Source organism: Tamandua tetradactyla, chromosome 5 (genome assembly GCF_023851605.1).
Source record: "Tamandua tetradactyla isolate mTamTet1 chromosome 5, mTamTet1.pri, whole genome shotgun sequence".
Classification (NCBI taxonomy): Eukaryota; Metazoa; Chordata; class Mammalia; order Pilosa; family Myrmecophagidae; genus Tamandua; species Tamandua tetradactyla.
Window position 1 is genome coordinate 16,279,275 of NC_135331.1, and position 16,744 is coordinate 16,296,018.

The following is a 16,744-nucleotide window of genomic DNA, read 5'->3' on the forward strand; positions in this document are numbered from 1 at the left end:
TTTTCCCATTTTGTAATTGTCACACAAGTTTTGATGTAATCCAAGTGCTTATCAGCCAGGGGTGATTGTGCACCCCAGGGCCCATTCAGCAATGTCTGGAGACATTTTTTATGACACAAATAGGGGAAGCTGCTACTGGCATCTGGTGGGTAGCATCTGGGAATGCTGCTAAACACCTGCACAGGCCAGCCTCCACCATGAAATTTATCCAACCTCCGTGTCAATAGAAACAAAGTGAAGGAACACTTACCCAACCTCCCCAGTCTCAGTGGTGGCTCGGGGGATTTTAATAAACTTCCCCATTAGTGAGGATTCTTCCAGAGGCCCCAGTAAATGGTTACTTTATCTCCTTCCCATCTAAGAAGGCCTGGTGGCCAGTTTAGAAACGTGTGATTCTTTTTAACACCCACCCCCTCCAAAAGGAAAATCAAAATAAAACCCTTCAAATCAATTGCAGGAAAAATAAAAGGATATTTCTGATGTTTTCCTAAGCTTTTCATCCTTTTTAAAACAGGGGGTCAAGTGGCAACCATGGAATAAAAGCAAATGTTCAAAAGCATCACGGGCCAAAAGTCCCCAGAAAATCAAAACAAGCTGGGGCTCTTAGTGTGTGTAATTACGGCACAATCAAGTAATGAAAGGTTTATTAGTTTAATGCGATTCCATCAAGTACCAAAAAGCGGGAAGGAATGGAAGAAAGGAAGAAAATGGATATGAAAGGGGTTGGGGGTGGGGGGTGGGTCGAGACATGAAAGATGGGCCTGTGTGAGCAGACAGGGGGACATTAAGATGCATCTTTCATTAAACCCTAAGTTCTAGGTGTTGGGCCAGAATTTATCCAGGGGAGGGGAGAAGAGCAGTACACAACACCTTCATCAAAAGGCGTGCTTTTGCATTCACTCAACAGAGTTTGTTTGTTGTTGTTACTATGTGCTTGGCACTGTTTTAGGCAATGGGAATCCAGCAAAGTAAAAAGTATATAAAATTTCCTCCCCTCCTCCCTGCAGTTTACACCCAAGTGGGGAAAGCAGACATTAAATAAAACAGTGAGAAAAATACACGGTAAATTGTGTAGAAAAATTTAATGTCAGGGATGGGAGTGGGGATTGGAAGTTTAGATCAAGGGGCCAAAGAGGAGGTGATATTTGAGCAAAGACCTGAAGGAGTGAAGGAGTGAGCCCTGGGCAGATCTGAGGAAAGAAGATCTGAGGCAGAGAGCAGGGGAGTAGAAGAGAGAGGGCACTCTTGGTGAAGGGTGGAGTGACCAGGAGGCCTGTGTGGCTGGAAGAGAGACAGGCAGGAGGCCAGAGAGAGATGAGTGCAGACAGGTAGGGGAGGCCCAGGGTCCTGTGAGGCTCAGGATGGTCTCTGGCTCTTATTCTGAATAAGATGGGAGTTGTGGATGGTTTGGGACAGAAGAGGGACACAGGATCAGTCTAGGTGCCAGGGAGAGAACAGACAGAAGCAGGGCTCGGGCTAGGGTGAGGCAAATGAGGCAACAAAGAGATAAGTGTAAGGAGGTGCTCGCTCTCAGGGTCCACCCTGCGCTTGCACAACCCATAGAGTAAAAGCCTTCTTAAATTTTAGGCCTTCCCTGTCTCATTTCCCTTGACCCAGTCCCAGTCCTGGATGAAGAGTTTTGTAGACCTTCATATAAAGACACATGTGGAGGACACAGTCCGGCCCCCCTCCAGGGAGTTCTGTCTGCAGAGGGCTCTCAGCTGCAGAAGGCCACCTCGCCCCGGCCCTGCTCCTTCCCTGGGTAGCCCACGTCCAGTGCATGACAGCTGCTGGGGCAGGAAGGCCCAGCAGTCCCATCTATGCTGGGAAACGCCAACAGGCCATTTTAGATCCAGAGCAACTTGGGGATTTTGAGGCTGAGGCTGGTATTGGGCCTGCCTCTCAGTTTGCCTTCTCTCTCTCTGCTGCTCCTGCTTCCTTCCCCTCCTCCTACAAGTGTTGATCCCAAAGCTGCTTCCAAATAAACCTCCTGCATACTAAACATCTCAGAGTCTGCTTCCTGGGGAGCCCAAACTGGGACAACATGAGGGAAAGGGGTGTCAAACATGGGATCAAAACATCAGTGCTCAGGCCATGGGATGGCCAGAAAGATAGGGAAAATGGCCCCCCAGCCCCTCCCCAGTCAGGCTCCATCCCCAGGGTCTCTCTCCCTAGCCACAGTTCTGTGCTCTCTCTCTCTCTGGCTCTCTCACTCTCTCTCTGTCTTTCTCTGACTCTATATCTCTGCTCCATCTCTTTTAGTCTCTCCCTTCTGTCTCTCTTACTATCTCTCCATCTCTCTCTCTCTCTCTCTCTCTCCTTTTATTACTAAATATAACACACATACAGAAAACTGTACAAATCATAAGTCTACAGCTCAGTAGATTCTTCCAAATCAAACCACCACCCGGGTCAGGAAATGGAACATCCACACAACTCTGAAACATCCCCACCCCTCATTCCACCTTCCAATCACAATCTTCTCCCTTCTCCACCAAGGAAATCTTTTGTCCATCCTGAGTTCAAACACTCTTGTTTAGTTTTTCCTGTTTCTGGGGTTCATGTACTTTTGGACATAGAGCATATATTTTTCAGTTTGACTTCTTTCCCGCAACTTTATATGCATGTGACTCATTCATGTTGCTGTTGAGTGGCTATATTTTGGTTCACTTCATTGGTGCACAAATCCACCACCTTTCCCCATTCTACTTTAATGGACATTTGGGTCAATAGGTATATCACAAAAGATTTCTTCAAGAAGCCAATAGACAAATGAAAAGATGTTCAAGCTCTTTAGTTATCAGAGAAATGTCCATCAAAACCACAATGAGATACCACTACATACTCACCAGAATAGCTAGAACTAAAAAGTCAGACAATACCAAGTGTTGATGAGGATGTGGGGCAGCAGCGTTTCACTTTTTGCCAAGTCAAGATGCACTGGCCAAACCCAAAGGAAGCCAAGAACAGCAGCAATTGCTCAGACCCTTCAAATCGACAAAGTAGCTCTTTATTACAAACACCGACACCAGGCAAATTTGTCAACCCTCCATTCTACCTCCTCGGCCCCTTGCCCAGCTGGGTTTTCCCAGTTAAGATAATAAACCCAAGCTCAGTGGAATAGGGACATACATTTTTACTGCAGCACACCCAAAGGGATAGAGAATGGTTGTGCTGTCTTAGACACAGCTACACATTTGACTCCTGTGGCTGCAGAGCTGGTAAGTATGTGGACAGTCACAGTCTTTGATATATGGCCTGAAACAGAACCATGTAAAGTTGTGCTCAAGTCTGGTTGTTTTGATAGGCATCCAAATGGCTTTCAAAAAATAAAAATAATCTAAGAGGTTATGGTGATGGATATTGAAATCCAAATCCTAAAAGCCTTCTGACTATAGTGCTCCAGGTGGCTTAGGGATATTTTCTTCTTCTTCTTTTATTCTAAATCATGTTCCCAGACAGCACAGAGACTAGTATAAATTCTCTTCTGCACTAATCTTTTATATACTTTTATGTTTGTCTGAGATGATTGAACATGACTCATTCATGGTTCTCTTTTCAACCACCACTGGTCTCTTCCAGTCGGCCACATCTGGCTTTTTGCAATAAAAAGTTCCTTTTGTCTGTCACATGGCCCCATGATATTCTGAGGAGAAAGGAGGTCTACACCAGAGGCTGGTCAAATGCCAGCAGCTGCCAAACACAATTGTAGGTTCCAGACCATCTGCTCTATTTATTGATGGTGAAATGAAATTGGATGTCAGTTCAATGAGAGCTGTCAGTTCTGCAGTGTAGACGAGTGGTTTTCAATCTTTTCATTGTATTAGTTGCAAAACGCTTTCTTTCAAACTTTATTCAAAGATAGCTTTGATAAAGATTTCTGTTCTTGGGGAGATACACTCTTCCCCTTATGGACAAGAAAGCCCCCAGGGCACCTTCTGTGAAATACCAGTGCCGCTCAAAGCTGTCTGAAAACCTTGTTATGCACCAAGTTTATGGTATAGTTTTGGTTAACATGGGCTATCTGCAGTTGATGTTTATTTTTCTTCTGCTTTCTCTGTATTTTAAATACTCTATGACAACCATGTATAATATTTGCAATCATAAAATAAATTGGATGTCATAAAGAAAACGAATATTGTTTGATATCCCTTAAACACACCCTGTAAAGAAACAAACAAGTTTCTGGCAATCAGTCAATAAATATTTATCAAGTGCTAAATATGTACCAGGTGCTAATCCAGGCATCTAAGATACAGTGTCATGCAAGACGGACAGAACCCAACCTCCAGGACCTGACATTATAGTGGCAGCTCTCCTCACCTCCACTCTCTGGCAGCTCACTTTCCATCCCTGTGACATGGAGCTCTGTGGTCTAGAGGCCCTAGTACCCAGTGAGAAGACGCTTTCACCACAGGATATGATAATAATCCCACTTAAACTCAAAGGTATGGCTTCCTTCTGGGCACTGCAGGCACCTCACACCAGTAGTCCAGAAGGCAAGGAAGTTGTCACTATTGGCAGAAGTAAATTACTCTGATCATCAAAAGGAGGCAAGGCTGCAGTTCCAAATTGGAAGCTGGGAGGAATCTGGTACTCAGTGGTTCACTGGAACATCTCTTGTACCCCCATGCCTGGCTATAATTGTAAACAGGCAATACAGTATCCATTGCCTGAGAAGGGCATGGGAACCAGAGGCTCAGACACTTCCAGGATGGGGGTCTGGGTTATCCCATCAGGCCAGTCACTTAGACTAGCAGAAGTGCTAGCTGAGAGGGAGGGGACCTAGAACGAGTGGTGGAGGGGGGATGATGGCGAATAGTGATGACCTAGGATCAGCAATAGCAATAGAAGCTGCAGTTCTTCCCACTAAGCCTCCTCTTGTAAGTTTTTCTGAAGTTGTGACCAACCAGAACCCTGGAGAAGCCATGCCCAGATAAAGTGAATGATGTAACAGGCGGGGCAAGGTGTGGACTGTAGTGGATGGGCCAACAGATCCTATACACCAGATCCTTCCTACATGGTTGGCTGATAAAAACTTAGAGCTGACTCCTTCTCCAGATAATAGCCCTCAGCCAAATGGGAGACAACATGCCCCTGGAGAAGACCAACTCACTGACACGGAGTACAAACAGCTACCTCCTTGCTCAAAGAGGGACCGACACCATGGTACAATGTATGCTCCAAAGCTCCCCATGGGATCAGACTGAAGCTGTCTCCAGCTGAAATCACAGTTTTTATGCCTGTTATTTAATTGGGATAAAAATTTACATACAGTAAAATAGAAAGGTATTTTACTGTATAATTTTTCAATGAGTTTTGACAAACTGTTTCAACATAAGCAAAACCCAATCAAGATTCAGAAGATTTCCATCACCACCTCCTGTCCCCTTTCAGTCAATCCCACCCCCTTTACACTGTGGCTTTTTTGGTTTTTATCACCACAGATTAATTTTATATATTCTCGAATATAATAAAAACATATTCTTGGATTCGTGCAGTGTAGACTCTTTTGTGTCTACCTTCTTTCACTCAACATATTTTTGGATTACTCTGAACCAGCAGTTCTTTCTTTTTTATTTCTGAGCAGTATTCTATTGTACCTTATTATCCTCACTTTCCTTCTCCCAAGATCCTTTCTTTAAAGAAATATTTTTGAGAATTCTTCGCACACATGCAGTCCATATATGATATACAATCAATGGCTCACAATATCATCACACAGTTGTGTATTCAAGACCATGATCATTTTTAGAACATTTGCATCACTCCAGAACAAGAAATAAAAAGAAAAAACTCATATATCCTATACCCCTTACCCCTCCCTCTCATTGACCACTAGTATTTCAATCTACCTAATGTTTTTACTCTTTATCCCCCTTATTACTTATTTATTTTTTAATCCCTTTTTTTTTAACTCATCTGTTCATACCCTGGATAAAAGGAGCATCAGACACAAGGTTTTCAGAATAACATGGTCACATGGTAAAAGCTATATCCTCTTACAATCATCTTTGAGAATCAAGGCTACTGCAACAGCTCAACAGTTTCAGGTACTTCCCTCTAGCCACTCCAATACACCATAAACTAAAAAGGGATAGCTATAATAATGCATAAGAATAACCTCCACAATAACCTCTCAACTCTGTTTGAAATCTCTCAGTCACTGAAACTCTATTTTGTCTCAGTTCTCTCTTGCCCCTTTTGGTCAAGAAAGTTTTCTCAATTCCATGATGCTGGGTCCCAGCTCATCCTAGAAATTCTGTCCCACGTTGCCAGGGAGATTTACACCCCTGGGAGTCATGCCCCACATAGCGGGGAGAACAGTGAGTTCATCTGCCAATTTGGTTTAGAGAGAGAGAGAAAAAAAACACATCTGAACAACAGAAGAGGTTCTCTGGGGGTGACTCTTAGGCACAAGCATAAGTAGGCATAGCTTCTCCTTTGCAGAAATAAGTTCCATAGAAATGAACCCCAAGAACAAGGGCTCAGCATACTGAATTGGTTTCCCCACTGTCCCAAGATTCTTTTTACAAGATCCAGTCCCTGTTTCATGATTTTAAAGGTGTTAATGATGATGTTTACAGAAGATTTCCTCTGTCTCCTGGATAATCTATATCCCCTAAGTTCCTTTTTTTTTTTGACTTGTTAGTTTTGATCCTTTCATGTCATTTTAAGAATGAGGCACTAAAAGGTTGATTGGAAGTTCAGTATGTTTAGACAGGACTTTAACATGAGGGTTTCACAGAAAGGTAATAAGGTGACAAGCTAATTCTTTTATTAGGGGATACCCAAAAGTCATTTTCTGTAGGTTTTTTCTCTTAGTAAGCCCAGTCTCCTCAAGGAGAATTTCTGGCTACTGGAAGGAAGGTTAAATGAAAGGAGAGGACAAAGGACTCAGAGTTCACCATTGAGACTTTCACCAAAGTTTCATGCTTTCAGCTCGATTTCTCTCTCTCAAACTCAATATGCGTACCTCTCCTTTTTTAGCCAAAGTGGAAGACGGGCAGTCGCTTAGATTTGCAGGGTTAGAGAGAGGATCAGGAAGGTCTGACTGCTCCTTATATAACTTTTAATTTCTCTCTTTTCAGTCCCATCCCAAATCCCCATATTCAGAAGTTCCTGGTGCCTCAAATTCAGAGCCACTCTGAAAACTTGCAGTACAAATGCTTGCATACTGTCAGCTCCTACCCACTCTTCTTTTACTGGATATCTATTGCGACATGACAAAGTTGCGCAAACCTTAATGGCTTAAAACATTTTCTATCTCACAGTGTCCTGACTCACAGTTCCTATGTCAGGGTCTTCTACTCAGGGTCTCTCACAAGGCTGCAATCTAACATGCTGACAGAGGCTGTGGCCCACCCAAGCTCCACTGGGAAAGAATCCACTTCACCTTCACTCATGTGGCTGAGGGCAGGATTCAATTCCTCAAGGGCCACTATATTCAGGACCTCAGTTTCTCCCTGGCTTTTAGTGGGAAGTCACACCCAGTTTCTGGCCTCCTAGGCTTTTTTTTTATTAACTTTTTTTGTTGTATAATGTAACACATATACAAGGCAAAGAAAGAAAAAAGTAATCATTTACAAAGCACTCTTCAACAAGTAGTTAGTTACAGGACAGATCCCAGAGTTTGTCATGGGCTACCATCATCTCAGATTTTTCCTTCTAGCTGCTCCAGAACATAGCAGGCTAAAAAGAATAAATATGTTTTTATCAGCACAATCGACTTTCTTTTTCCTTTTTGTGAAAAATAACATATATACAATGCACAGCACAGCAATTAGTTGTAGAACAGATTTCAGAGTTTGGCATGGGTTATAATTCTACAATTTTAGATTTTTACTACTAGTTGCTCCAAGATACCGGAGACCAAAAGAAATATCGATTTAATAATTCAGCAATCATATTCGTTTGTTAAACCCTACCTTCTCTGTGTAACTCCACTATCATCTTTGACCTTTCTATCTCACTCTTTAGAGGTATTTGGGCTATGTCCATTCTAACTTTTTCATGGTGGAAGGAGCTGTCAATAACATGGGGTAGGAAGAGAGAATTAGCTGATGTTTTTGTGAGGCTGGGCCCTCTAGGTTTCAGGACTTATCTGGTATAGGGACCTATCTGGAGGCTGTAGGTTTCTGCGAAGTTACCCTAGGGCATGGAACCTTTGTAGAATCTTATATATTGCTAGGCTTCCATATAGGGCAGCTCACAAGAAGGTGGCTAGCCTGGAGCAATGGCATCCCCGTGGAAGTTAGTCTTATAACCTAATGTTTTCTCTCATTCTCTTTAAACTTGGAGGTTTGTGGTTTTAAAGCTTATTGTACAGTGTGTTTTAGTGAGCTTCTAGTAGAAGCTGGGATACATGTGTTCTCAGTCCACCCAGTAAGGGTGTTGATTTTTAATTTCTATGCATTCATAAAAAATGAGTCTTTACAAAATCCTACGATGGAAAATAATTTCCACCGTGATGGTCTTTCCCTTTTTTCCCACTGAGGTCCACCAAGTGGGGTCAACTCAGAATGAAGATTTTATTTACAAAATGAAAATGATGAGAAAAAAAAATTTAATAAAGCCAAACATTCCTATTGTCCTTTATTCTGAAATTTTTCTCTAGAGAACCCTAGCTAATACAGTCTCCAAATAAAACAAAGAGCTGACAACTTTTTTGTTTTTAGGTAGCTCCCCTAATTAAAGAAAAATATACTGGTCTATAAACTCCCAAAGTCTGGATATCAGAATACTAAGTATTATAGTAGTGATGTCAAATGGCATTCACCTCCCTTGCCCAAACCTTGGAGCCCTACGTTGAGTAGGTATCTGCGTCCCTGTCCTCACACATACAAAGAGTGTGCAATGATTGATTAGTGGTGTCTGCTGGGTGCAAGAAGTTGAGCGTGGAGCTTTGGAAGCCATGTATATGCCACCCCTAATGCGCATCACCATTGGCAAATTCACAGTTATGGGCCTGAGGTCAAAATCCAGGCAGTTCCACAGTTACTGAGCACACTATGAAGACAGCCTATGCACAAAAATGTCCCAAGGTGACCAGAAAGGAATCACGGGTGACTGGTGCAAACACACACCCACCCATATACCCACTACAGAAAAGCAGCTCAGTTTAAGGACTTCATGGGTGACATCAAAACCAGAAGTGATCATTTTATTGTAACATAGATTCTGTTTTCCCATTGGAACAATGTTATATTTGGTGTACCTGGCCAACATCTGGGTCTTAAGCTGATCAAAATATAACATTAAGTGGCACTGTTCATATAACAATTATAAAATCTACATAACATTGACATTTAATTACCACTCCACCCTGCCCTAGAGCCAATTTTGGGCCCTTGGGGGTGATTTCCTCCTGTACCCATGAAATCGCATGGGTTAGACTCTCACAAGAATGGTTTAAAGGAAATTGGCCATAGCGGTCAGTTTCTGGGAAGGATACTGGATGACTGAGAAGCTGGGCAGACAGAACAGGAAACTCACCTTGAACTGTTTACCCTTTTGAACTATGTACATATCCTGCCTATTCAAAAATATATTTTAAAAAATCAAACTGTCATCACCACCATTTCATAAGAAAATGGGCATTTCTTAACACCAAAGGAAAAGTAAAATGGACATTCACTGCCTCAGAATAAAAGCCATCTTTCTCCACAGAGAAGAATTGGCAACCTTACACCAGATAAAAAGCTGAACTTGCAGTCTATCTTCAAATGTAGAAAAATAGCATTTATTTTGCAATATCAAATTGTACGATTGTTTTCCTAATAGAAGTTTGTAATTTTGGAGAAATCCTAGGTGCTATAGCTTGAAAAAGAACTCATCTCCTTTATTCTGGCACATTACTATTATCACATCATTGTCTGAAAACCCACTTTCAGCTATGAATGTAGAGGAAATCAATATTCTCATAGATCTTTCACAAAATCTAGACAATTCTGGGCAAAGCCAGAAGAATTCAAGAACTGAGCCTGGAGGCCTCTGCCCATTTCTCCTGCCTTCTCCCTACAGGCCTGGATACAGAGAAGGCTTGATTCCAGCCAGCAAGTGTTATAATGAATACATATTTGTTGAATTAATTTATTTAAAGAAAGAGAACTAACCTACTACCTGGCACTTTAAGGACCCATTAAGGCCTTGGAACAGCCTGATATAGACCCTACATTCCCCACTTTACAAAGGGGAATACTGACATCAGAGCAGTTAAGTGACTTGACCAGGAACACACAGCATGTAAGGAGCAATGACAAAATTAAAACCCAGCTCAGCCAGATAGCCAACCTCACTCACCCAGAAAATGGCACACGATAGGGGTTCAAGAAGCACTGGTTCCCTTCTCCCAGTTCTATTCTCAATGGATCCTGCCAAAGGAAAAGGAAAATAGCCAATAGATACAGGTATGAAAATGTTCTTGTAAATTGAGGTTGGGGGTGGGGACGTGCACCAGCCAGTCTTTGGTCATGGTGCCACTTCCAGCCATCAGCCCCATGTCCAGCTGGGTTTCTCCATAAATAAAGACCCCTGTCAGGCTCCCATGGGGTAGACACAAGAGAAGCCCAACCTACAGAAATAATGCCAGGCCCCACAGTGTTGATGGGCAGGAAGGGCCTTTCAACGATAAACTGTTCAAAATCCAGCTAGGCCAAGCCTTGTCAGCTGCTCCTCCCAGCCCACCTCCAAGCCTGGAAACCTTTTCATAAATACTAAAATGTGGCCGCTAAGCTGGGAGATTAAACGAGAGGGGCCTTCTTATCTCAGGTAGGAGATTCAGAACAGGTCCTCTTGGTGGAACAGTAACAAGATTCTGCACACAGGGAACTAATCATGGTGAAAGCTTTTAAGGGTGGAGAGGAAGAGAGTTGCTGAGAGAGGACTCCAACCAGCCTGGCCTAATTTCCCAAAGTGACCCAAATGAGGCAATGAGTTCACCTGTGGGAACACTTGACTCCTTGCCTACAGCAGCTACAAAGCCCAGAGCTGCAAACATGGGAGAGGAAGGGATGGTCGACCTGTTTCACAGATGGAGTTTGTGTCTCCAAGGGCAGCATATGAGACAGTACTCCCAAATGCTCATTAAGTCAGCTAGGGCTTCCGTGTGTAAAGCACAGACAGCATGGTAGGCTGACCGCCCATGAGGTCCCCTCCAATCCAAAAGATGATCTGGGAGTGTGCTGGAGCATGATTTCAGGAATTCTGTGAACTGGTTATTGAACCTTTACAGATTGAAATGGACTGGAGTGGGAGTCTTTACACCACAGAAATTGGCAAACACAAAAATCAATGCTATCCTCCTCCCCCACCCGATAAAAATGCTTCAGGATTGAAGCCACAAAGACTTGGGTTTACATCCTGGATCTTCCGCAACAAGCTTGTGACCTTGACAAGTTATTTATCCCTCAGGGCCTCTGTTTCCTTATCTGTAAGATGGGGCTGCTACTAGCACCCATATCATAGGGTAGGCAAGAATTAAATAGGATGGATGAAATGCATGCACAAGCCTAGCTGGCACATATTGTTAACTTTCATTGCAACTGAAATAACATGTTCAATAATCTCCTTCTTTCAGCAATGTCTTTTTACTGCTCAGATCACAGGTGTCCCTTCCCTTAGAAACTCCACAAACTCGCATATCCTGATACTATAGCAGAGCTAGGTAACAGAAAGAATTGAATTCTAGAGCCAGAAAGTCCTAGGAAGGGGTCCCAGTGTCTCTACCACTTAGTAGCTGCAGGATCATGGGCAGGTTATATGATTTCCCTGAAACTTTTCCTTATGAGCAAAAGCAGGAGAGGATAATCTACCTGTCAGGCTGCTGGGAATACAAAATGAGATAAATGTTTGTAAAGCACAGAGCACCAAAGCACGCAGCAGGCACTAAATAATTGGTATCACTTATGATGATGTTGACATTGGAGATCCATTTCATGCCCATTATCAGCATTGGAATGTGAGTTTTACAAAATCAAAGTCTGTGCCTGGGACCTAATAGGTGCTCAGTAAATTCTTAAAAATGTTATCAATCACCTGGAATTAACAGCTGCCCCTTCTTATTTCCACTCTGTGAAGAGGCCACCAAGTTCCATCTACGGAGCTGTGCTGCCAATAGCTTGCCCCTTTGAGGGGAGCCAATGGGACTGGCATACAAAGACCTGTAGCCCTCACTGGGCCTAAGCCACCATTCTCATCAGAAACTCTTATAACTGGTCTGTCTTTCCAGTTTTAATACCTATTCCCCAAAGAAGCCACCCGTGGTCCCATCTCTGTGCCTTTGCCCATGCTTTTCCTTCTACCTGGGGAGCGTCCCTTCCCCACCCCCCCCATCAGCCTTTGCAGCTCAGCTCAAGTATCTCCTCCCCAGGGAAGAGTGAATCTTCCCTGTAGGACAAAGGAATCTCTGCTTTGGTTAGGGGGCCCACCGACGGTTTGCATGTTGACCCCTCTGCTGTTGGATAAAGCACAGGTTGCAGCCAGACAGACCTGGGTCCAAATACAGAGGTGTTACAGGGCTTCAACAAACAAAACGCATGTAAAGCATAATGCCTGCCATTCAGCGAGCCCTCAGAAAACGACGTTATTTTTATTGAGGACATTTTCTACACCACTAACACACTCTCTCCCCAAGGCCCCCCCCCCCACATACACACACACGGTGTTTAGAAGAGACCTTTAAATATAGGGGCTATTCAGCATATATTGGTTAATGGAGGACTGGGTGATGGAGACAGCAGAGCTAAATGCAGGGGGTAGCATGTCCACAGGCGTGGCAGTGCACTTTGTCTCAAAGGCATTTGTCAAGCACCTACCATGTGCAAGAATATTACATTAGGGGGGAAAAAGGGTGATAAAGGGGCAGCCTGGAGTGTTCTGGATGGGAGCAGAGAACCAATTTGCACAGGGAGCAAGGCTTTATCTGCTACAGGAAGGAGGAAAAAGCTCCCCTACCATCAAGTTACTGGACTTCCCTGAGTCTCGATTTCCTCATTAGTAAAAATGAGTAGGCAAATGGTTTTCATGTTACAGGATTGGATGAGTATTCAATAAGACAATCCACATACACTAGCACATAGGACATTTCAACATCATTAGCCTTTATCAATATTATTATTACTAGTGATAATAAACTCCAAGGGGATATGATGTGCCTCAAGCTCCTTGGAGAAAAGGGGTCAATTAAAAGATCTAGGCCTCTGTCCTTCCTTCTGTCTTTACACTTGGGAATTGTTTAAATATTTAAACTGTCTTTAAATTGTTGGGAATGGTTGTATTGGTTAGGAATGTGTTCAGCTGCAAATTACAGGCTATCTCACCATTGGTGACTGAAACCATAGGGATTTGATTTTCCCACATAAGAAACTCAGAGCAGGCTGTCAGGGGCTGGTCAGCAACTCAGGGAAGCCAGGGCTCTGGATGGACATCTTCGCAATTCTCTCAACCTCTGCTTCCTGGCTCAGCACCAGGAAGAGAAAAGAGAGGAGAGGTGGCATATTTTCCAGAATTCTCCAGCAGTGCTCCCATTGTCCAGAATGGGGTCACGTATCTACCCACAAACCAAGTATACAAAAGGGGAAAAGTTTACCAAAACTAAGTGGAGATCAATCACAATTCCCTGGGGACCAGGGACTGCCACCCGGTTCTCATTTAAAAATGAGATTTTTATTAGCAAGAACAACCAAGAGGATAGCTAGGGGATTGCTCACCACTATTTTCTTCCCTGGGATGCACACTTGGAAGAAGAATGAAAGGCAAGGAGCAGAGAGAGTTCCCTTCCCCAACCGCCCCCAGGAGCTAAAGTTAAGCAACGCTTCAGGTGGCATTTGTCAGCTGACTACCATGTGCCACACACTGTGCCTGATGCCAGGGAAGGTACACAAGACGCGGCCACTGCCCCTGAAAGGACAGTGCAGTCAAGTCACAGGTACAACATGCCCCTGTACACACGTGCAGCTGTCTAAAGGTAGAACCCTCAACTGCTCCTGGCTGGCTCGATGGAGTGAGTCTCAATACCCTGGGCAGGGCTGGCGCAGGTGGAAAAGGGGAGGCCATTCCAGGCAAGGGGTCCAGCCTGTACAAAGGCAGTGATCCTGGTCAAAAGCCTCTTTTTCCACATCGAAAACAACTTTATGAAATGTCAGGGTCAGTGCTGAATGCCAGGTACAGAGAGAGGAATCCCAGAATCCATTCTCAAGGCACTCATGGTTATTTGGGTGTCCCATTCATTGGGTGTCCCCCCCTGCCCTGTACAAAATAGCCACAATACAGGGATGCCATTTGCTGTAAACCAAGTACGGTGCTAAGCACTTCACAGACCTAATCTCCTTTGACTGGCACAGCAACCCTAGCAGGTAGACACCATTAAACGTTCCTCCAACCTTGCCCCCAATTTTACAAATGAGGACTCTGGGGCATAGGGAGGTTAAATGCCTGGAGAAGCAATAGGATGGGGGGGGGGGGGTACTTCAGCTGGGTTCCAAACAAGTATCCCAGTGTCACCGGGCAAGTTCTTTTTCCTTCTGGGCCTCAATTCTCCCATCTCTAAAAGGGATGCAAGGACCTGTGTGAGCTACAAGCCCCTAAGGCTGGGATTCTCAAACACTACAGCACATTAGAAACATCTACGGAGCTTTTAAAATTATTGATGCTTTGGTGAGATTGCAAACCGAGGATTCCAATTCTCTGGCCTCCTGAGGACGCGAGAATGGCCTAGAACAGAATGAAAGTCTTGGACCAAAAATTAAATTAAATTAAATTTACCATAATAGGTAAATCAGTAGAGACAGACAACAGATTGGTGGTTGCCAGGGGCTGAGAGGATGGGGGCATGGAGAGTGATGGCTTAATGGATCCAAGGTTTCCTTGTGGGCTGATGAAAAAGTTGAGCAACTAGATAGCGGTGATGGCTGGACAACATTGTGAATATATTAAATGTCAGTGAACTGTACACTTTAAAATGGTAAACTTTGTGTTATGCATATTTTGCCACAATTTAAAAGCTAGTGGGCAATGGTCGCTCAGTGGCAGAGTTCTCACCTGCCATGCCGGAGACCCGAGTTCGATTCCTGGAGCATGCCTATGTAAAAAAAAAAAAAAAAAAAAAAAAATGTAGAAAAAAAACTAAAGGTATAAATATAATTAATTAGTCATATCTACTCAGTTTTAAAAAGGATTTGGCCTTCCAAGAGTAAGAACATTGAAGTCAAGCAGAAGGAGCAGGGGTGACAGTTTGGCCCCGGAGGCAACTCTGGGTTCAGCTCCACATTCTGCAGCTTGCTATCCGGATGCTGTGTGCCCCAGGGGCAGTGGCCTCACCTCTCCGAGCCTCTCTCCCTGCCTCTGTAAAATGGAGATGGTAAAGCTACCAACCTCGGGAGTTATCCTGAGGCTCAAAGAGGACACGCTTGTCAAAATCTGCTTGATGAGTTAAAGCTGTTTTTACTCTCAGCTCGCAGGAAGACTTTGTGGAAATTCAGAAAGCCAGGCCCAGAAAGGAAAAGGGCTTGGGCACAGTCACCCCGCTGGATAGAGGCGAAACCAGCGCCAGCCTCGGGTTCCAGGCCCTGGCCTCCTCCCTCCGTCCCTCGTGAGCCAGGAGGCCTGACTCAGCCCAGGCGCGGGGCGGGACTCCCGGTCCTCACCTGGCACTGCAGGTCGCCACCCGCCTGTCATCTCCCCTCTCCGTGGCCCCGGGCACTACTTTGCCAATAGCCCAGGTGACGCCAGGGCCTGGGCTCCCGGCTTCCGCGGGCAGGGCGCGGCCGCCGCCAGGTGGGGCCGCCGCCAGGTGAGGCCGCCGGGCGGGAGACTCACCCGCCGGCCAGTCCGAGCCCGCTTCTTCTCCTCCCAGTCTGGGGCGACACCTGCTGGCTGTCCGCGAAAGGACACAACCTCTGCTTCCACCCCATGGTTCAATCCAACGAATTACTGAGCGCCTACTATGTGCCAGGTGCCGCGCTAGGGTTCTGATATACAACCTGTCCCCGCTCTCCTGCAATTTACAAACCACCGGAAAAGTCAATCGATAAGCAGTTAAGTAGACAGACAAATAAAGAAAAAGATGCAAGTTGTATCAGTCTTTGATCAGACACAGAAAGACTTTGGTTGGGGAGGTCGAGGCAGACGACAGCTCTGGAAGACTTAAAAGAAGTGAAGAAACCCTCCAGGGAAGGGGTGGAGTGGGGGTGGGGATAATCCAAGCGGCAGAAGGAGCACATGCAAAGGCCCTGGGTGGAAAAGTGCCTAACTAATTAAAGGAAGTAAAAAAGCCCAGCAGGCTGGAACATAATGGGGTACAACAACAAAGCAAACAAAGGCCAGATGAGACCATCTACAGCCTTACTGATCGCACAGGGAATCTGAGACCTGGAGGGATGAGAGTCTTGCTCTAGGTTACAGAGTGAGACAACCAGGTCTTTGGGCTCTGGGTCCAGGACTCTCTCCACCTCACCATATCAACTGCATCTGCTACTGGTGTACAAGAATCCATTCATTCACGCAAGAAACATTTACTGAACATATATTATGTGCCAAGGATGTGTTAGGCATGGGGAACAAATGAGACATATTCTTTTAAACACTCCTAATTAAATGAGAGCATCCAACCAGACTAGGAAGGTTGGAAAAGGCTTCTAGAAACTTGTACAAATCTCTGCTGCTCCCCCTCTTCCCATTCTTCCCAAAAGATAAAACCAAAGGAATAAATCTCTAATGGTGGAATGTAAAGGAAATATTTGAGCAT

The 16,744-nt window shown here is 44.5% G+C and overlaps 1 long non-coding RNA gene across 1 annotated transcript in view; it reads right to left on the minus strand.

The window, feature by feature from the left end:
- Positions 1-15,081, minus strand: part of LOC143682270 (uncharacterized) — a 192,328-nt gene extending 177,247 nt beyond the window's left edge. The window contains exons 1-2 of the long non-coding RNA XR_013175061.1: positions 15,040-15,081; positions 10,303-10,373 (exon numbers count right to left, since the gene is read on the minus strand). This is a non-coding gene — a long non-coding RNA (uncharacterized LOC143682270). The remainder of the gene's footprint in view (positions 1-10,302; positions 10,374-15,039) is intronic.
- Positions 15,082-16,744: the final 1,663 nt, after the last annotated feature.